General features: G+C 41.5%; 1 long non-coding RNA gene across 1 annotated transcript in view; it reads right to left on the reverse strand.

The window, feature by feature from the left end:
* Nucleotides 1-22633, reverse strand: part of LOC138260805 (uncharacterized) — a 94750-nt gene extending 72117 nt beyond the window's left edge. The window contains exon 1 of the long non-coding RNA XR_011199000.1: nucleotides 22583-22633. This is a non-coding gene — a long non-coding RNA (uncharacterized lncRNA). The remainder of the gene's footprint in view (nucleotides 1-22582) is intronic.
* Nucleotides 22634-23330: the final 697 nt, after the last annotated feature.

A 23330-nucleotide genomic window follows, 5' to 3' on the forward strand; every position in this document is an offset into this window, starting at 1 on the left:
GGTTTGGTAGGTTTCCCTAGGTCCCGGCTGAGCTAGAGGCCCAAATCCACAGCCAGGCACTTTGCAAAAAACAGGTCTGTTTTCTTTGGGAAAAAGTGATATGTCCATGTTGTGTTTTAGGGCATTTCATGTTGTGGCACTAGGCCTACCAACACAAGTGAGGTACCATTTTTATTGGGAGACTTGAGGAATGCTGGGTGGAATGACATTTGTGGCTCCTCTCAGATTTCAGAACTTTCCATCACCGAAATGTGAAGAAAAGGTGTTTTTTTGCCAAAGTTTGAGGTTTACGAAGGATTCTCGGTAACAGAACCTGGTGAGAGCCCCACAAGTCACCCAATCTTAGATTCCCATAGATGTCTAATTTTCAAAAATGTATAGGTATGCTTGGTTTTCTGAAGGATTGTGTCCACAAATAAGGGAGAGCCGTATTAAGTTCACAAAGGTAGCTTTATTTCATTACAGAGGCCCCATCCAGCTCCACCAACTGCCAGCTTCTCAACGCTCTTCTCCCTCTGTCCATCCCCGCTGGATTCCACTCTTACTCTTCTCAGTTCTAAATTCTACAAGCCATGACATACCACAAGTTCTACAAGCTATGACATACCACACACCTCCCCCCTTTACAAACCAAGAGAAATGAGTAAACAGAGAAAAAAAAAACACAAGGAAGGGAGGGAAGAGAAAAACAAAAACAACAGTATATATATATACAAGTTAATTCCACACATTTTTACATTTTAGTACCACCACACGATTTAGATTCCACATCTTGGAATCCTCCTTTCTTACTGCATTGTTGAACAGCTTCACTGCCCTTATAGGTTTGACTTTATCCACGTTCCTTCCTTTACCCACAGGCTTACGAATCAACACCCAATCTCCAACTTTAACTTTGGTTGCGCGAGATGACTTCCTGCGATCAAAACATTCCTTACGAGCTTTTATTTTTTCCTCTTCATCTCGTTTCCAAGACTCATCTGATACCACCACCCCAGTTCTTGCTTCCATGTCATTGACCCACCTAGGTGATACCAAAGTATTGGGATGTCTGGCTCTGAGTAATTCAAAAGGTGTTTTACCAGTAATGGCGTGAGGTGAGACTCTGTATACTTCAACCCTCTTAATCACTTCTTTCTTCCAGTTCAATCCACTAACCTTAGCCAAAGCTATGGTCTCCTTCAACACCCTATTAAATCATTCCATCATGCCGTCGGTTTTGGGGTGGTATAACGCACACTTTTTATGAATTTTAGCACAGTCTGCCAAATATTGCTCCATTTCCCTCGATACCAATTGTACCCCATTGTCAGTAAGAATGCTCTTAGGCAGCCCTTCTCTCCCAAACACTTCCTTAAGAAAACCAATTACCTGTTTAGTCTCAATGTTCCTGGTAAATCTAATCTCCGGCCATCTGGCTAACAGATCAACTAGTACCAATAGATACAATTCACAACCTTCCCCACGGACAGGCCCCAGAATGTCCAAGGCAACCTCCTCCCACGGCTGAGTGGGGCGTTCCCTTATTTCCATAGGCTGAATCCTAGGTTTCACAGTCTTCTCGCTCATAATACATTGCATACATTTTCTGATTGACCTTTCTACCTGGCAGTCCATACCTGGCCACCAATAAGTCAAACACAATCTCCCTTTGGTCTTGGACAATCCTTGATGACCCGAGTCAGCAAGAGAAATAAGTTCCTGCCTCAATGTGATGGGGGAAACTAACTTTGTACCTCTGAATAGAAACCCATCATTACTAGACAACTCACCTCTCACATGCCAGAATTTTTGTGTCTCACTACTCCCTTCATTCCTGTATTTCCAACCTTCCTTTATTAAAGACAACACTTTCACTATCGTGCTATCAGACTCACATTCTCTCCGCCATCTCTCCTTTGTCACAACACTTTAATCAAATCCATTCTCCTCAATCTCACACACCATTTCGGCATCCCAATCGGTTTCTCTCTCTCCTTCCAATTCACCTACTAACACTAATCTTGATAGCGTGTCCGCTACCTTATTTTGTGCACCTGTAATATACTTTTTATCGAAATCAAAATCTTGTAGAGACACCACCCATTTAGTGATTTTGCTAGACACCGCATCCACCCCTTTCCTTTTATAAATTTCACAAAGGGGCTTATGATCAGTCCTTACCTCGAATTTGTTTCCCCACAACAAATTCTTAAGTTTCCTTACTGCCAAATGAACAGCAAGCGCCTCTCTCTCAATAACACTATAGTTCAATTCTGCATCCCTTAAAGCTCGTGACAAAAATAGTACTACTTGTTCATTCTTTTGGCCACCCTGTTGTAATACCGCCCCTAAGCCTTTTGCACTTGCATTGGCTATTAAGACCGAGGGCAGATTGGGGTTAAAATTTCTCAATTTGGGAGCTTTAACAATTTCCTTTTTTATTTCTCCAAATTAATTTTCACACTCTTCATTCCACACAAATTCCACTCCTTTCCGTAACAACTTTCTCATATTCACACACCTTTCTGCAAAACCCCTCACAAATTTACTGTAATATTCAGCCATACTTAAAAATGTCATAAGTTCTTCCTTATTCAATGGTGATTGTAACCTGTCAATCGCATCTACTAGCTCCTTTTTTGGGGATATGCCTTCACCTGTTATGGTATGACCCAAATATTCTATAGATTTGCTACAAAACCTACACTTCTCCATCTTGACAGTCAACCCAAATTCTCCCAACTTTTCCAATACACTAACAACCCTCTTTTCATGCTGAACCTGATCTTTCCCAAATACTAAAACATCGTCTTGATACACTCCCACACCAACAAGATCTTTCAATACCTTTTCCATAACCCGTTGGAATACAGAGGCTGCAGACATTAATCCAAACGGTAGTCTGGTATACCTAAAAGTGCCAAATGGTGTGATGAATGCAGTAAGATCCTTGGATTCTTTAGTCAACCTAATCTGATGATATGCTGATGTTAAGTCTATGGTAGAAAACACCTTTGCACCTTGTAGAAGTAACAACATATCAGAAATATTGGGTATGAGATACCTATCCACAATCACATTCTTATTCAGTTCTCTTAGGTCAACACATAAGCGTATGCTCCCATTCAGCTTCCTGGCTACGACTACTGGCGCCAACCATTCAGTTCCTTCAACTTCCTATATGATTCCTTCCTTCTGCAGCCTCTCTAGTTCCAATTTCATGTCTTCACGTAAAGCCACAGGTACTCCACGAACTTTGCTGCATACAGGTTTCACACCTTCCTTCAGACGAATATGATGAACATAGTGTTGAAGACATCCTAATTTCTCTTGAAATACCAAATTAGTTTTTGCCTTTAATCTCATAACAAAGTAATTGTTGTCCATGAGTTTTTGACCAATAGAGTTTCCTTGATCCACAATTGTGTTGATGATGATTCGATCCCTTACCTTCACAGGTGCATCACTATTGGGATCAAGAATAACCCCCAAGTCTTTCTGGTGGAACCAACTGAGCACACTGTCTCCTTTTTTAGAAACGTAAATCTTTGCATTAGTGAATTTTCGTTTAAACTCAAGCAAACCCCAAAAGTATCTGTGGAGCTTAATTGGTTCACCACCATAGGCAATGGGTGTGATATCCGGTTTGAACAACCTAACTCTGTTTCTTAGTTTTCCCATATAGAACTCCATTGAAACAATTGTGATCTTGGCTCCGGAATCAAATAATACTCTGGTTCTTTCCCCATCTATCATGACTTCATCAATTGGACCTTTCCTTCCTTTTTGACCTTCTCCTTCGACTTGTAGGATTATTTGACCACATTCAAAGTCATCGCTTTCCCCAACATCCAATTCGTTCTTAACTTCAAAAACATTGCCTTTTCCACTTCTTGTTCTGCACACACTGGAGTAATGGCCTTTTTTCTTACACAACTTGCATGTCACCTTTATAGCCGGACAGTTTTTGTCGTTGGCCATGTGACCTTGTCAGCCACAGCGAAAACAATTCCCTTGAAAAGTATTTTTTCTGTCTTTTTTATAATTCTGTCCTTCTGGTCTTTCTTTTTTTCCCGTGAGATTCTGAATTATATGTACAGTATGATTTTTGCATTCCTCCTTTTTGATGGTCTCTACACATCTGAGAGAATGTTCAATTTTCTTTGCCAAAACCAAAGCTTCCTCTAGTGATGGATCATCTTTTTGCCAAATTTCATCTTTTACTCTTTCTATGTTACAGCCTAACATAAATTGATCTCTGATTCTTTCCTCTGTCAAAGTTCCAAATTTACAAGATGAAGCTAGTTTCCTTAGCGCCGTAACATATCCCTCAACGGATTCATTTTCCTCTTGGTTTTGCCTTCCAAAGTGATATCTCTCAAGTATTGTGCTAATTTTGGGAATATAATGTCTGTCCAATTTCTCTATACAACTTTCATATTCATTTAGATCTTCATTAGTTATGTCTGGAAGATTATCGAAAACCTCCTGTCCTTGAGAACCTAGGCAATGTAACAGTAGAGCAGTTTTCATTTCTACACTAAGAGATGCACCACAGACCTTGGAATATCTTTCAAAGACTTTTTTCCACTTTTGCCACTTTATAGGTGGCTCTCCTGGTAAAGCGAGGAAAAAGGGGGGCGCAGTGACATTCTGCATTGTAATCACACTAATGGTCCATCCACAAAAACAAGGAAAGAAAAATTATTAAAGTTGTCACTTCCTTATGCAAACATGTTTTGAAAGACTTCTTTTACTGTAAAGGTGCTTCCAATTAGGCCAGTGGTTTAGTGGCCCCGAAGATCGAATACCTGTAACTTAATGTTAGCTTGTATTGTGTAATTCAGTGCTATGAAGTTTTCCAGAGACAGTTTGATTGTGTCAGTGGCCAATACTTTAAATACTTTAAAAATGCATAGCTGACTGAAAGCATTTATTTTAGGGTGATATTCATGTGGCATATACAACGGACCATGGATTTATGATATGAGTGGCTCTGATAGCTGTTACTGAAACTGTAAAACTCGGCAGCGGTTGGTTTCCTTCCTTTCTGAATTCCAAAACTCGCTAAGGCGTCAGTCTGAGAGGTGGTCTCCGCTCTGGTGGGGTTACCAAAATATATGAATACTGACAGCGTTAATATGGTACTTGAGGAAATGCTGCACAAGTCCTAGCGTATTCCGCTGTTTGAATTGTTCGCGTTGTCAGGAGGACGCTGTAAGCGTTGATATGGTAACTCGCACACGTGCGAGAATGCGAGTCATGCGTGTGTTTAGAGTAAACACAGCTGAGCGGGTGAGCTCTAGTCAGTTTCCATGGAAACGCTTGTCGAGAGAAAACATTATTACGGAGATATTAAATGTCTCTTTTAAAATAACAGAGTTGAATAGAACAGTTTTTGTTTGTTGTTCACGAAGGTCGCTCACCTCTCCGTTGTTCTTGGAACCTCTCCGTTGCTCTTCTGCGACAGTAATTCTGTTGAGGCCTCTGTGTTCAGTAAAGAAGACGGGGAAGAAAAAAAATCATCCCATCCTCGTCGCCAGTGAAGGATTGTGTCCACAAATAAGGGAGAGCCGTATTAAGTTCACAAAGGTAGCTTTATTTCATTACAGAGGCCCCATCCAGCTCCACCAACTGCCAGCTTATCAACGCTCTTCTCCCTCTGTCCGTCTCCGCTGGATTCCACTCTTACTCTTCTCAGTTCTAAATTCTACAAGCCATGACATACCACAAGTTCTACAAGCTATGACATACCACATTTCACTAGCTGCCAGCTGAGCTAAATGACAAAATCAAAGCTAGGTACTTTCCTAAAAACACGTCAGATTTCAATGTAAAAATGTGATGTGTCCATGTTGCGTTTCCTGTCGCGGGCATTAGGCCTACCCATGCAAGTGAGGTACCATTTTTATTGGGAGACTTGGGGGAACACAGAATAGAAGAACAAGTGTTATTGCCCCTTGTCTTTCTCTACATTTTTTCCTTCCAAATGTAAGTCAGTGTGTAAAAAACACAACTATTTGAGAAATGCCCTGTAATTCACATGCTACTATGGGGACCCTGGAATTCAGAGATGTGCAAATAACCACTGCTTCTTAATACCGTATCTTGTGACCATTTTGGAAATACAAAGGTTTCCTTGATACCTATTTTTCACTCCTTATATTTCACCAAATGGTTTGCTGGATACCCACTATACAAAGAAAACCCATTGCAAGGTGCAGCTACTTTATTGGCTCTGGGTACGTAGGGTTCTTAATGAACCTACAAGCCCTATATATCCCCGCAACCGTAAGAGTCCAGCAAATGTAACGGTATACCACTGTTGAAAATCTGACATCGCAGGAAAAAGTTACAGAGTAAAACATGGAGAGAAATGGCTCTTTTGTTTCACATTAATTTCAATATTTTTTTATTTCAGCTGTTATTTTCTGTAGGAAAACTTTGTAGGATCCACACAAATGATACCTTACTGAATTCAGAATTTTGTCTACATTTCACAAATGTTTAGCTGTCCGGGATCCAGCATTTGTTTCACACCCATTTCTGTCACTAACTGGAAGGAGGCTAAAAGCACACAAAATGGTAAAAATGGGGTATGTCCCAGTAAAATGCCAAAATTCTGTTGAAATATGTGGTTGTCTGATTCAAGTCTGCCTGTTCCTGAAAGCTGGGAAGATTGTGATTTTAGTACCTCAAACCCTTTGTTCATGCCATTTTCAGGGAACAAAACCCCACAAGCCTTCCTCTGAAGCCCTTTTTTCCCATTTTTTAAAAAACAACACATTTTTTGCAGTATTTTGGCTAATTTCTTGGTCTCCTCCAGGGGAACCCACAAACTCTGGGTACCTCTAGTATCTCTAGGATGTTGGAAAAAAGAACGCAAATTTGTCTTTGTAGCTTTTGTGAACAAACATTTATGAGGGCCTAAGCGCGAACTGCCCCAAATAGCCAAAAAAAGGCCTGGCACCTGAAGGGGAAAAGGCCTAGCAGCAAAGGGGTTATGATGTTTTCTATTTATTATGTATTTGTTCATAGGTTTTCATTAGAATGTGACTCTAAATAGGTCATTCAGTTGTTCATCTAGTAATTCTGAAACTTTTCATATGCAGTGTATTTTGTTTCTTTGGGCTTCCTTGCTAATGTTAGTAGGATTGTGCTCCATATGAAGGCCAAAGTGAATAAAAGACAATCATTGTTATTTTTACAAAACAATCCCTAGTAGCCAATCAAAATGCCCTAAAAATAGTAATTTATGTGGCACACTATTAGGACATTTTTTCATGTAGTTACACAGGGTTGCATAGGAAATAATTTGTTTGTTTGACTTGCTGGGACACTTTTATTTTGTGAGCCATAGAGCATACAAAGAAAACCTATGTTGACAAAGATGTATTTTGTTTATCATGTACTTGTTTTTAGGTTTCCATTAGCATGGGACTATTAATGGCTCTTTCACTTGCTAGTTTACTAAATATGAAACTTTACAGATTCACACTTGAGCAAGGCCAGCAAGCTGAAATGCATTGCAGGGGCTGGGAGTACTGTAAAAAAATACTTTCGTTTGGCAAATCGTCATCCTGAGTGCGTGTCTTCATGTCTTCATATATATTTACAAAGTGATAGTTTGTTTTATTTAGAATTATGGCAGTTTTCCACTGTTTTGGGGTTTTCTTTCAAGATCTCCCATTTCCCAGTTTGAATATGTTGGCATGTCTGCAAAATGTGTAGGAAAAGATTTGAAAGCAATCAGTTTCTAGTAATCTTTTGAAAAGGTCTGTTTTACTTTCTGTCTCGATAATCCCCCATCTTGCCCTGCATTCCTGTCTGTACTTTGGGCTCCCGAGAATATCTTTATGACACCCCTTGTGCTAACACATGTAAAAAACAAACAACTATAATTCACAAAAATACTTTGAGAAGGCAATGATTTCAACCATACTAACAATCTACCAAGACACTACAATTCAGGGGTGCGATTATCATTTTAATTTGCACATATAATGAGGCACCTACATATACTGTATACACCACGAGTACAGAATATGTAACTGATCTAGAATTGCATTATATCATAACAACAATAACATCTTTAGCATGTGTCCCTGTAGCAGACGTTTCTAAGCATTATAGTATGCCAATAAAGTCCCCCATTTACCAACCCAATGTGAAATAGTACACTTGGAAAAAACCTGTCTACGCTCTGACAATTCCTTGAAATGTTTAAAAAGAAAAACACTATCTGGAGCAAAGAATGGAACAATCCATTACCCAACTCTAACCACAAATCTCCAAACAAACTAAACAAAGGCATGAACTCCTAACCTTCAAAGTAAAATGATCTGCTAACAACCCAGGATTACCTCATCTAGATTTTATAGTAGCACTAACTGACCAACAACACCCTTTACCTCCCTAAGATATATGCACTAAAACTTTACACTAAAACTTTAGGAATATATTTCTCTACACATTATTAAAGCAAATTTGAAATACCAATCTGAATAAAACATAATTAAAAAGACATACACTCAGAAAGATAATTAAAATGTAGTATAAAAACATCTATAAATAACTAATTATAGAATGTAAAATAACCAATATTTTTGAAATACACTGACCCTTCTATTACCTGTAAAAATATGGTAATGCTTTGAAATTAACATATATAATCAATAAATAAACTTAACGAAACATCAAAAAACTAACATGGGGGGGCTTGGCCGACCAACATGGCCGACCGGACATAATCTCTGGAGGCTTCGCTCAACCACGCAGAGACTCGGTTCGCAGTCTCAATATGCAAGCCAGATCCCTGCAGGGAGTATGAGGCACCGCAGTAACATGCCCAAAGAAGAGGGCACCACCAAAATTGGAGCTCCCAGGCCTGGACAGCGAAGAAGCAACATGGCAGCAGTGCAAAGTGCTGAGCCCGATCCTGCCGTGACAGGAGTGACTTGATGTGATTGTGCAGGTACGGCGCTGGGGGAGGCTGCATAAATCTACAAGCAGACGCGGGCCCTGACTGTGGAGCAAAAGCACCTAGAGGGAAGCAGCAACAGAGCGGTCGACTGAGGCGGACCGGGACTGGCCTAGTGCTTGTTGCGGGCAAAAAGTGTGGACGGAGAGCTGTTGCCAGAAGAATACCATGAGAGCACTGTGGGAAAGTAAGGTGGCCTGCCCAACCTGAGCGGTAGAAGATGCTGCCCAACGTTAAGTGGCAACCCTGGGAGAGTGGACGGAGGCCTAATACCTGGGACACCTGACCCTAACATGGTGCTCCCACCAGGCCGAAAAAAGATGAAACAAGAGGACGCTTTGGTGGCTGGCTGAAGCCCAGTGCTGCACAGCATAACCTCTCACTATACCAGACAAGCGATATAAGCCACACGGCAGGGGCACATAGATGCAAGACATCTGACTGGGGTGCTCCCACTGCTGCCCCTGGGGACTGGCCAGCTCCTACAGGAAACAGCGACCGAGGCCCAACCAGGGGTGTCTGATACAAAGGAGGCAAACAGGTGGGAACAGCTTAATTGGGGAATGCCACTGCCAACTGTAACTGGAGGAAGAGGGTGATTGTATCACACTCACAGGAGAGCACATAATCACCACACTGAACTGGGAGTAGCACTTATGTGACGAAGGAAGCCGCAGTCCAATAGGGTCTCTAACTACGTTGGACCTGCTGAGCCCAGGTCGGATGGATCCACGCGATCACTTGCGGAAGACATGGCACTGACGAAAGAAGATCTGACATTGCTCATGATTTTAAAATGGAAATTCGCAAAGAACTAACAGCAGATACCAAGGCCAGGCTCGAATCATTCAAACTGGAAATTAACACCCGTCTGACCTCTCTCCAGTCTGATGTGGACTCAGTGGGAAGCCGCTCTTTAGACACTGAGGCAAAGGTCCGCGAAATAGAACAAAAAATAGCACCTATAGAAGTTGGTATCACCCAGCTAAAGACACAACTTCACCTATCTCTGCTCAAGTGTGAAGATTTGGAAAACTGTTCACGTAGGGACAACATCCAAGTAAGGGGTCTGGAAGAAGAAAGTGAAGGCCCAGATCTTGAAGCATTTGTGGTTGGCCTCTTCTCCAATATTCTAGGCACCAAACACTCAGAGGTCCAAATGGAGCCAGTGCATAGGGTGAGTGTCCACATCGCGGGTGAAGGAGGAGACCCAGAGACATCCTGGCGAGGTGGGCTCCTTTAAGGTGAAGAAGCTGATCCTCCAGAGGACGAGAAAGCAAGACACCATCTCTTTCAAGGGCATAGAATACTCATTATACCAAGATGTAGCCTCAGCAACATTGGTCCACAGACTGTAATTCTGACTAGTCATAGATGCCTTGAGGACTAGAAATGTCAGGTACAGATGGAACTACCCCTTTGCATAGCCTTTGAGCTCAACAACAAACAGCACCACTTCACAGACCTCGAGGAGACATTGGCCCTACTGGATTTGCAGGAGAGGATCACCAAAATGTCTGCGGAAAACTCAGATGTGCTACAAAAAAGGAGGGAGGCATCAGCCTCCACAGATTCATGGAAGCAACAGAAGAAGGGGAAAAGGAGCCACAGGAACCAGGGTCCTGAAGCCAGTGTAATGAATCGGAGAGGGATGCAGGAGACATATCCAGTCCAGTGACTGTTCACCTGAGAGCCGCCGATCTACCCCGAATCGGGGTTTGGAGACCTAGGGAAGAACATCCAACGAAGGCAGACAGAGGCCTAGGAGACCCCACTGGCTTCTGTTATAGTCAGACTCCAAGAGCAACAAGATGTTAATAAGATGACACATGACACTCATAATGTTTTAATATGCAGTCTCCGTGTGGTACTAGGGTGGATGTGTATCCACTCCCCACCATGATGACCTCAAGATGGTTTGATATGAAGCAACAACGTGTTTGTTTTTTAACAGTTATTATGTTGTTTTTTTGGTCATTTTTTCTTCATATCTAGCATAAGTAGGCATAGATAAGACTGTGACACAATAGGAGGAGAATGGAGGAGGAGGCAGGGGGAGAGGTGGTTTATCAAATAGCTACTGGGAGGGGCAAAGCTAACATCAGCACAAGCTGTTAGAGAAGCAAGATGCTTAAAGTTTTATCATGGAGTGTTAAGGGATTGAACTCCCCCAACAAAAGGGCACAACTTTGGAAATACTTTAGGTACTACCATTTTGATATAATAGCCCTGCAGGAAACTCATCTTAGGAGGGGAGATGGACACTTGTTGCACCACAAACACTATTCACATGTATACACAGCCTCATCGACCACAAAACACTGCAGGGTAGCCTTGCTGTTCCACAATTCCACCCACTTCCTACTGCAGGGCATGAAACAGGATAAGGAGGGTAGATAGCCAACGGTAGTATCAGAGGGAAAGTGTGCACAATAGCTACTTTGTATGCACCCAACAGTGGACAAACTCAATTCCTCCTGGCCTTTCTATCTAGGTTGGAGGGGTACGCAGAGGGAGACATTCTTCCGCTAGGCGATTTCAATTTGATATGGGACAGCACCCAGGACACAACTCACCCCCAAAGAGCCCAAATGAGCACCTTTGCAAATTCCATCAGTGCAGTCCTGAACAGGCTGGGCCTTTTTTGACGCATGGAGAACACTTAATCCCACTCCAAAGGACTACACTTTCTTCACACACTCACATATATCGTATTTGAGGATCGATTATGAATTCACGAGCCAACCCCTACAACAGTCATTCAGAACACCGACAATGCTTCAAATTATCATCTCTGATCATGTCCTGCTGGGGATTGGATTTGATTGGCCCACGACACGCATTAAATTCAGTAGATGGAATTTCCCTAATATCCTATCCCGAGACCGCTTATTTTGAGATGACCTACAGGAAGCAATCAGGGACTACTTTCAGCATAACTGCCCCACAGAAACTTCACACCTCATAGCTTGGGATGCATTTAAGGTGGTCATACAGGGTACATGCATTTCTTTAGCAACTTCTCTATACCAATTAAAGGCCAAGGAAAGACAAGAATCGGAAAATGAATTGACGGTAGCAGAACAGGCTCATAAAGTCTCCCTTACCTGGCTCTTGCAGAAGAAGGTGACTTTGTTAAGAGGTAAACTGCAATCCATATACACTAACACAGCAGAAATCTCCCTGCTACGCCTCAAGAAAACCTCCTATGAAAAGGGGAACAAAATAGGCCCGATGCTTGCACAACAGTTACGCACCAAATAGGCATGGGAATAAATAGCCCAAATAGGGGATGAGTCAGGCAAATACCAAGCAGAGGAGGAAAGGGCCGAGTATTTCAGAACTTTTACACCCGACTATACTTGTTGGAACTACCCAATGCACTTGCACCAGAGGCCTATGTAAAGCAATCAAACCTCCCACATATTCCCCAGGAAGCCAATGACACCTTAACCGCCCCATTTACAAGGGAGGAGGTACAGGCAGCCATTGACTCTCTCATACTAAACAAATCACTGGGTCTTGATGGGTTTAACACCCAATTCTACTGAACCTTTGGCGCTCCCCTGACGCGCGCCTCACTGAGCTTTTCAACCAGATTAGAACAGGACGTGCCATGTTCCCCACCATGGGTGAAGCTATAACTACACTTATTCCTAAAACTGGAAAGGACCCTCAATCTTGTGCATCCTATCGACCTATTGACCTCCTAAATCTAGACACAAGGCTGTACTCTAAAATTATGGCCAAAGAAATAGAAAAGATGATGCCTGATCTGATCCACCCCGATCAATCAGGATTCATTAAAGGTAGCCAAACACACAACAATCTGCAACGAGTAGTCCACGTGATGGAAAAGGTAACTAAGAAAAAGGTCCCTGCTATATTGCTGGCACCTGATGCCGAAAAGGCTTTTGATCACATAGAGTGGTCTTTCCTGGCGGGTACCTTAGGGTGATATGGATTTATTGACCAATTTATAGCCATGATAATGAGGAACTATACTTGCCCTCACTCACAAATTATGGTAAATGAGGTAGCATTAGCATTTTTTGACCTGACAAGGGGGACAAGGCAGCGCGGTCCCCTCTCCCCCCTACTCTTTGCGATCAGTGTTGAACCCTTGGTGGCCAGAATCCAGGCACAGCTGAGAATACAGGGTATTCAGTTCAGTCCTGACCAGCACAAAATTTCACTCTTCGGGGATTACATTGTACTCTTTGTCACCGACCCCCGGGTGACTCTGCCTGCGATTCAGAAGGAGCTCGCCGTGTACAAGCGAGTAGTGGGATTCAAAGTTAATATGGGGAAATCATACATGCACAATTTGACAGTACCCCCAACTGAGATAGGAGAGATAGCTTACGAAACACCCTTTCTGTGAGGTAAGAAGGAAATCACCTACCTAGGCATTAAAATTACTCCGAAAGTTACAGATCTATTTAAAGCAAACTTCCCCTCTTCTTAGAAGCCTGTGAATGGCCTTTAAGCAATAGTAATCCTTTTTTTCACCTGGATGGGATGTATCAATGTCATCAAGATGACGGTGTTTCCCCATATATTATATATGTTCCAAGTCTTACCCATTGATGTTCACAAAGACTTCTTTACAGAAGCTCGCACAATAACTACACAATTCATATGGCAGGGAAGCAGGGCCAGACTAGCTAACAAATTACTCACAAGGCCGAAGGATTCGGGAGGCTTAGCACTCCCAGACCTTCAGCTCTACTACAAAGTGACCCAACTTTGCTTCATTGCCAAATAGTCCCTTCGGCCATCTGATAAACGATGGCTCCATAGCAGTGGCAGGACGGACCATATAAGACTTACTCTGGAAACCTAGTAACGATCCGGCAAGAAATGCCTATCTGAGCATTCCCACGGCTACCATACTCAAAGTTTGGGAAACAGTAATGAAAGCCTTGTGGGGAGATGACATTCCCCTCTCCATACACCCTCATTCATTAAAATGTGTCCTTCTCCCCTGTGTTGATACCAGTGGCATTTGATAGGTGGCAGGAGTCTGCGGATCTCAGACTTGTATCACGGGGACAACATTCTTACATTTGAAAACTGCTTTCAATTGCCCCCATCAGAACACTTCCATTACACTCAATTAAAGCACTGTGTCACACAACCTCATATACACTCGGCGGCCACCAGGGAACTGCTCCCAATTGAACAGTTTGTACGACATGGAGGGGAGACGTGGGGAAGTGTCTCCACTCTGTATAAGCTTCTGATATCTGGGCATTGCATTTACATTCCACATTATATCACATTCTGGGAGCAGGTCCTGGACTCAACAATAGAGGAAAAACAGTGAAAGGTACATTTCCGACATATCACCAAATATAACCGCTCCATGGGGGTAAGAGAAGCACATTATAAATTACTTTATAACTAGTACCTGTACCCAGAAACACTTTAAAATCTTCCCTCATATTTCTGATGGGTGCTGGAGAGGCTGTGGCTTGTTGGGGAACTTTGTGCATATCTGGTGGGACTGCCCAACTATCCATCCCTACTGGGAGGAAATCTTGTCACAAATCAAGGAGATCCTGGATTACCCTATCCCCAATACTCTAGCACACATACTACTAGGTATAATTGAACCAGCCCTGAAGCACCAAACAGTGGGAGACCGCTCCATCTGGTGACTAGCACTGGGAGCAGCCAACATGACCTTGGCAAAGTTTTGAAAGCAATAAGAACCCCCCCCCTCCATAGCACTGTGGCACACCAGGATGTGGCAGTTCCTCTCCATGGAGCAGTTGGCAGACAAATTGACAGACTCAAGAAGGGACTTTGAGTATATATGGGACCCCTGGTGCAGTTTCCATCCAGGGTTCTTCCACTTATGTCCTGCCGCCCACGCCTTAGGGCATTACATCTATCCCATGTATAGAGGGGGTCCTCCTCGAGGAGGGAGAGTGCCATACGACTGTCATTATTCCTGAAGTGACTCAGTAAGACTCAGCTTTCTCTGCCTCCATTGTATCACTTGTTATTCTGGCCTAGTTTGGTTATACTTTGTTGATGTTATGTTCTCACAATCATTGATGTGGTACCTATGTCAGCACTACACAGTATGGGCTGGGTAGGGGAAGACTTCCTACCAACTTTGTTTTGACTTCAGTGTAAGCCATGTATTGATGATGATGAATCCAGTTGTAGCTTACAGTTGGACGTGGCAATTCACAAGCTTTCAAATGTCGTTTTATCTGTACCACCAAAACTATAATAAAGAAAGTTTAACAAAAAAAAAATAACATTAACCAGCCAATACCATAAATATAAAAAAAGTTAAGACTTGTGACCTCAGTGCTGAAGTCCTGGCCAGTGAAATGATGAAACAAAACATAGAATCCCACCAATAATATTGTTACAAAAAGGAGCTAAAAAATGCTAAATTAAATCAGAAAAAATAGAACATGCAATATAAAGCAATGTGTAAAATCCATCGAAAAATTGTAAAGAAATGAATAAAAACTCCAGGAAGCTAAAAAATCAAGGAAAACGTAAAAAATAATTTTAGTTACAAATTAACAACTCTTTTTCTCTGAAAGAGACATAGAACACATGCAAGTTAAAATAATGTATTATGTCTGATAATTAAAATGTGTAAAGGAAGAAAACATATAAACCCAAGCAAATGACAGTTACAACCCTAGATTAAATCAAATCACAGTAAAAAACATTTAAATCATTGTTAAACAAATCTAACATACATATAAAATTTAAATAAACAATCCATTTCACAATAAGAACTATACACACCAAAAACTAAAAGGAAAAGAACATGAAAACAACATCCAATTACAAAGATTATCCTATGTCTAACCACCTCCTCTACCACTAAAGCCTTAGACAACAAGGGGCATATTTACAAACAGCTGGCAGGCAGCAGTGCCACAAGTCTTTTTGCTGTGCTGCTCTATGCCAATTTGAAAGGGCAGGAATACACATATTTATGAGATATAGTGCATTCCTGTCCTTTCACCCAGCGCTAGTGCACAGTTTGGTGCCTAGCACCAACACAGGCAACCTTGCACCATGGTGCCAGGGTGTACGCATTGTTTGCAGGATTGTTTTTGTGCAGAAAAGGGCACCTTCCTGCACAAAAACAGTCCATGGATGTTTTTTCTTATTTCTATGTGTGAATGCAGCACACATAGAAAGGGGGAAAAGGAGGAGAAATTAGGATATTTCCCACTGTTATGCCTCCCCTGAGGAGGAGTATGGCATTGATGCGTTCCCAGGTTTACATGTCCTGGTAAATATGGGAATGCATCAAAATCCATGGGCGTTGCATTTGAAAACCCACCACAACGGCCATGGAATGCCAGCTGACTCAGTGCAAGGCAACCCAGCTACTTGTGCTTCGTTGCCTTACACCATATCTATGGGGCCATGAGAAGCCATGCAAATTGGCTTTACATGGCCTTGTAGATATGGATCTGCACTCTGCGCCACCAGAGCGTGTAAAAAAGTGACGCACGGGCAGTGCAAAGGGGCTTGTAAATATGCTCCAAAGTTTACAATATCCCCAACTAAAGCAGGGACAAGCAATTGGAAACAACCGCACCTCCATGAATAGCCCAAACTGACAAGGAAAGATTATAAAATCAAAGACACTGTGATAAAAAAGCATAAAAATAAGTATTACAAAAAAGGCTTGCATCCCATAGAAATCATTGTTAAAAGGGAATCTCCTTTACTCTTTATACAATAATAAAATACATTTTAATATTATAAAATAGTAATCTTGTTAAAAATGTTTCAAACTTTTTCTCAATTTAACTGAATATACAGCAATGTTTCCTGTAGAAATATATATTAAAATTACTGACCCGCTCGGGTGAGCTGTTGGTGGGGTGGGTCAAATTTACAATTCCAACTCTTAACTTAACCACATTTGGGAAATATGTTGGAATTTGAGGGATTCAAATGTACTATTCCAGCTCAAACGTAAAGATATTAGGGAAAGTGGGTAACTTTTAAATTACAAACTTAATGATTCACACAAAATTATATTAGACACTAAGGGGGTCATTCTGACCCCGGCGGTCTAAGACCGCCGGGGCCAGGGTCGGCGGGAGCACCGCCGACAGGCCGGCGGTGCCCCGCAGGGCATTCTGACCGCGGCGGTTCGGCCGCGGTCAGAAGAGGCAAACCGGCGGTCTCCCGCCGGTTTACCGCTGCCCTTAGAATCCCCCATGGCGGCGCAGCTTGCTGCGCCGCCATGGGGGATTCTGACACCCCCTACCGCCATCCTGTTCCTGGCGGTCCTGGCATGGGCATGGCAGGGGCCCCCGTAAGAGGGCCCCGAAAAGTATTTCAGTGTCTGCTAAGCAGACACTGAAATACGCGACGGGTGCAACTGCACCCGTCGCACCCCTGCAACTACGCCGGCTCAATTCTGAGCCGGTGTCCTCGTTGCAGTGGCATTTCCTCTGGGCCGGCGGGCGCTCTTTTGGAGAGCGCCCGCCGGCCCAGAGGAAATGTCTGAATGGCCGCCGTCCGCCAGGGTCAGAATGAGGCCCTAAGGGGGTTATTCTAACTTTGGAGGAGTGTTAATCCATCCCAAAAGTGACGGTAAAGTGACGGATATACCACCAGCCGTATTACGAGTTCCATAGGATATAATGGACTCGTAATACGGCTGGTGGTAAATCCGTCACTTTTCCGTCACTTTTGGGACAGATTAACACCTCCTCCAAAGTTAGAATAACCCCCTAAAAATAATACATTATGCAAAACAACTAAAATTATCCCAAAAATCAAATCAAGCCACAGAACATAAATAAGGTAAAATGAGAGTACTACCAAAAATGGTCAAAACGTATTCACTGTAACTTACACATTGATAAAATATAATTAGTTTGAAAAAAGTAGGTGCAAAATAAAAAAATTAACTCGATTTTAATTTAAATGTTACATTTAAATTTTATACATGTTTAACTCCCAATCAGAACAAGAAATACCCAAAGTATAAAAACACTATTATTAAAGTCAAACAAATAGTAAAATTAATTGAAATACTTTAATTAAAAATAATTTAGAAAACAAAATTACATTCCAAAAAGCCAAATAACTTTTTGTTAGATTACATACTGATAAATATAGGTATTAAGATTTTAAAAAATATAAAAATATTTCAAAGACATGTTCATACATATAAAAGCTTACTTTTTATATAATGTATTAAAAAACATAAAAATGATTACTTTTAGGTACTTCATGATAGGAAGTGTGAAAAAAAAGTGAATTGACACAAATACAATTGTGAACATAAAAAAATGTATAAAATTAAAACTATTACATTTTTCCATATACTATTCTCCACTAAACCCACATTTACTCCTAAAATCATTATTTATATACTTGCACAACAATATAAATTACAATGATCTAACATACAACAATATTTTTAACCAAATGTTTAAAAAATATTCTAAAAAGTGATAATCCCACCTGTGACATTCTGATGCACAATATTTTTGATGTTACAATCTTTCAGACATGATATTTGCATCTCACTGTATTCTTTCCGCAATATTTTCCATAACTTCACCTAAACAGGTGAATTACCATGGGTTTCTGGAGAGCCTTCCTTCAGAAGGCTTAATCATATATCCATGTCAGATGCACTTAGTGAGGCACAGAGTAGGCAGGGGCTATCGTGTCACAACCGTGTATTTGAGGTATTTACCTCTGCTGTCCTGAGGACATCCTACTTTGGAGCCCCAAACTAGGTCAAGTGCATCGTTAATGCACTTGACTCTTGAGGTAGCAAGGGAGGCAGACCAAAGCATCACAGGGAGATTGAGTGGAGGGTAGAGACGCAATACTCAAGTTCTCCAATAATTGACAAGTGAATTTCCATCCTGTGCTTGTCTTTTAAGAATAAGGGAAATACTTTGATCACACCTCAATTTAATACTGTACTTAAGGAATGGGCAACAGTACAGAAAAGGTATTATACAGATGCTGCAGGGGTCACTTCTCTAACAAACAGAATCTTTACATTTAAGCACAGATGCAGGCTCACTATGGTGAAATGAATCAGTTTTCTTGATTTCTTTGACCTTTAGGTAAGTCATAGGCTTTGACTAGGCAGTTATCGTAAGTGAGCTGCAATACTCGCAACAAAATCCCACCATACTCTATTAGTTAAGTTATTCATAAATATTTGGTTCAGGCATTAGTGTAACCTCAGTTGAAACATCTCCTCTGTGGCGGTGCCTAGAGTGGACACACTGGCAAGTCACAATTTCACCTTAGTTATTCTCGGCGTCAGACAGGGAGATCAAGTGGCCCTCTAGCAGATTCAAGTCAGCTCCAGGAACGGTCTCAAAGCTGTCTACTTCTCCTATGCTGCTCCTCTCTTTGGACTCTGTGGCTTGGCGTCCCTGTCTCTGGCACACAGTTTCTGCAGTACAAGTCACTCATTCTCCCCTCTAGGCAGAAGGCAGCCTTCCAAGTCTCAGGAAGACCCACAGCTCTTCAATACAATATGCAGACTTGAACTGATTTCCTGCCACCTTCAAAAGACTTGAAATCGGTGATACTAGCCTTTGATCACAGCAACTCTTTGAGTCCTCTGTGTGGCAACACTTCCTCAGTCAGTCAAGATGTTTGGACCTGGAATGAACCTCAACTCCGTCTCCTAATCAGCAATCATCTGCTAAAAATAGTTATCACAGCATTTCTATTGTATCCCGGTTTCTACTTTCCACATGCCAGCATACAGGGCTATCCTCTCCATCTCAGGAATGCAGGCAAAACACTTCTACTGTCTGGGAAAACCTCCATTTTGTGTCATGTGAAACCATTGACTTCATCATTCACGAATTCACAAACAAAATGGAATCCTGCTACCATTTACCAAACATAAACACACACTATACATATATGCTGGGATGTTAGCACAGGTTCTGGGCATAACATGTAAGCAAAACTTTACACTAGTCGGACTTAAGCATTGTGCTCTCAATTTGGACAGGTCAAAAGACCTGTCAATACTATGGATTTGAAAATGATGTGCTGCCACCATGTTCACAGTACTTACCCCTTATGACACAGATGGTAGGCTCTTATTTGGTAGAAAGTATGCTTTTGGTGCCCATCCTGACCTCAGATTTAGGGCCTACACATCAGCACACACACAGCATTTTGTATGTGATGGGGACCAAAAGAAAATCAGAATACCAGTTTCATATACTGTCAGGTTTTCTGGGGCAAGGGCTCATGTGGATTCCCAATGCAGCGACATTCTGTCCCAAGAATCTACTACACATACATTGTTCTTTGCGGATTCTGCTTTCCAATGAATCCATTTCAATATGCTCAACTCCCTCAATTTTTACATTCTTAATTAACAATGTATTAAGGCCTTACTCTGGGAATACTTGTAGTGTCATTCTTACCAGTTTGGAATTATTAGGGTGCTTAATCTCCCAGGGCAAAAAAATTACATTTTGTTTTTTCTCAGGTAGTTTTTCACCCAAGTACTTCATGTTTTGCATGTCATAATGAAGACTACCACATGTTTCAACTTTACAACCTGTAATGCAGATACAATTCACTCCAGGTAAGACCTAAAGAGGTTTGCTCTGGAATATACTCTTGGCTGTTATGAAAAATGAGTTGGTGCTTGAGCCAATTTACCAGATTTACGTGGTCATTCAAAATGAGGGGCTCAATAGTTAGAGATCCCCTGGCAGAGTGTTATTTAGTTGTATCGTAGTTAAAGTCATTGGTACACATCTGACTTAAAACACTTGAACAATGCTCTTTCAATCACAGTACAATATGTTACAACATAATCTTAAATTATCTGACATTTTCATTGATCTTCAGTAGGCTGCATATCTTTACCATGATTTGCAACAAGAATCAATCTGCTTGGGAGGATGTACCACTGTTTTACCAAAGTTCAAAGTGGTGGACTAGCAAAATCCACTCATCGGTTACTTCAAAATATTCTGTTTATGTTGTCCACATTATTCAATTTTCCAACTTGTGTGTATGATTACTGATTTGAAATTACACACTACTCCTTTTGATCAGTATTGTCTCCAAGGTACCCTGGTGACATTTATATGGCCTAATAAATGTGTGTTTCTCATTAAATATTTGTCAAGCGCCTGAAACCACCTCAGCCTACCTTCACTGCTGGTGGCTATACTCTAAATTCAACATCTCTCATCCAGTTCATCTTACAACCAGTATTGTCCACATGGCCCAATTTCCTTGATACCAGGAGAGGTGCTGTTTACTGGTGAAATATGCTCGGTGTCCCTCAAGTAAGTGAAGAAGCTTAGCTTCATGGGTATGCAATATAGAGAGTAAGTTGGGAATTAGAAAAGGCACATTGGGTGTGAGACCAAAACAGCAGAGGAGGTAATCTCTCTTCCAGCAGACATATTCCCCAGCTATCAATGTAAGCTTCTCTTCTAAACACATATTACAGAATGGTGCGCAGAGCAGACTGTTGGCCCTAGCACATCCTGTTTGATTTTACAAATGGATACAGATTTACTTCAAATTATGGAACGTAGCACAGCGACCAAAGTTGGTATGCTGCATTGTTCGGAAGGCAGAGAGAGCAATATCCACTAGGATATGGCACTAATGCCCTCATCCCCTGCTCTGGTGCGTTTTAGGCTGCCTTGCACAGTTCATACATCCTTGCATTGAAGTGCAAAGGTGTGTGGGATGTCTAGCATAAATTTTGTACTGATGGGGTAACTATCGGGAACAAATGACTATGCTTAGACATTGTTTAAAACTTTTATAAACCTGTATGTGGACGATATGATACAGCACACATGCAAAATCTGAAACGTTTTGAGAAAAGAAAACATTACTCAAACATTAAGACTTCCTCAACGGAGCCTACATTTTTGGCCAAGGGCCCTATTTACTCTCTTTTGTAGATGTGAACTTGTGTCAAAATCAGAGGTGATCGTATCGGAATATCCGTGTACTACCACCCATGGGAGACTCCTTGACGCAAAGTAGTGCAATGTAGTTCAAATCTTGTTTGGCACTGGAACGTAAATCTCATTTTTTAGACTTTGTACCGATTTGTGTCGTGTTTGTGACACTGCAGAAGCGCATAACCTTGATAAATATGGCCCACGGCCCGTAAGGTCGACCTAGAGTGCTTTGCTTAATCGTGACTAACGTTTCTTAAATCCTGTGGTATACCATTAATTTGAGGACCTGCCAATTCTAACTTCAGGAAAGCAAAAGCAAGAAAACAATTGCAAATCATGTTTCTGTTTGAAATACACTATTATTTATAAACGCGATTTTCATTTCGTCAAAACAGCCTGCGTTATGCCTTAACAGTCTATATAAAGCTAAAATATTAAGTAATGCAACCCATAATATATCGTTTGGAATTCAATTTTATTTCACATAATTAGCAATATATTATCCTGTGCCTCCTGTCTATATGTGAGTTTATGTGCGAGTTTAGCTCAGAGGACACGTATTTTTACCAGTTTACATATCGTACTTCAAGTAAAGTTTCCCTTCTCGCTATTTGCCTTGTACTTCTCAGAATTTCTAACAAACCTTTCTAATTGCATTCTCTTGTCTCACCTTGTTTAGTTTCTGCACCTTTCGTCTGACTCGTGTCTCTATGGAGAGTCCAGAGTTCTGGCCTCATCAGTAGCCTGCCAAGACCTTTATCAGTTGCAGGCAACGAGGTCCCTGATTGGATTAGACATTGATTATATGCTAATCACACCAGCTAGACAGGCGGCTTGTGGTCAATGGGATCTTGTAATCAGCTCTGAAGTAATGAGTTGCATGCAGCCAGGCTTGTTAAACAGCAGGTTCCAACAGAGTACCATGGTTCTAGTCTGAAAAATTCAGTTTAAATCATTGATATTGTCCACAAGAAAAAGTAAGTCGTTTTAACAACAAAAACACAGGTACCAGTATATGCGCAAGCATTTTACTCTAAGCTTTAATTTATAAAGAAGAAATTCCTTAATTTGAAAGAGGTCACATAAATGTGCCACATATCAAGTAAAACCTAGGTGCTACAATCATCATAATACAACAAAAAGACATTTTAGTGAATGTATTTAAAGAATCACGTTGAACCAGGTAACAATTCAAACGTTTAATGCTCTAACACTGTAGTGTCGTGGACACATTCTAGTGTTTCCACCAGCCACTCTGGTAAGGGCACACTCACACTCACCCCACACCCATCCATCACAAGCATCACCAGTCAGGTGACCCTGCCAATAAAAGGGCTAGAGTGCATGTGCCCTGGGCCAGTTACTAGTACTGTAGCCATGTGCCTGTGTCCATCATTTATTTAGTATATGGACCCAGG

This window comes from Pleurodeles waltl, chromosome 10, assembly GCF_031143425.1.
Source record: "Pleurodeles waltl isolate 20211129_DDA chromosome 10, aPleWal1.hap1.20221129, whole genome shotgun sequence".
In the NCBI taxonomy this organism is placed as follows: domain Eukaryota; kingdom Metazoa; phylum Chordata; class Amphibia; order Caudata; family Salamandridae; genus Pleurodeles; species Pleurodeles waltl.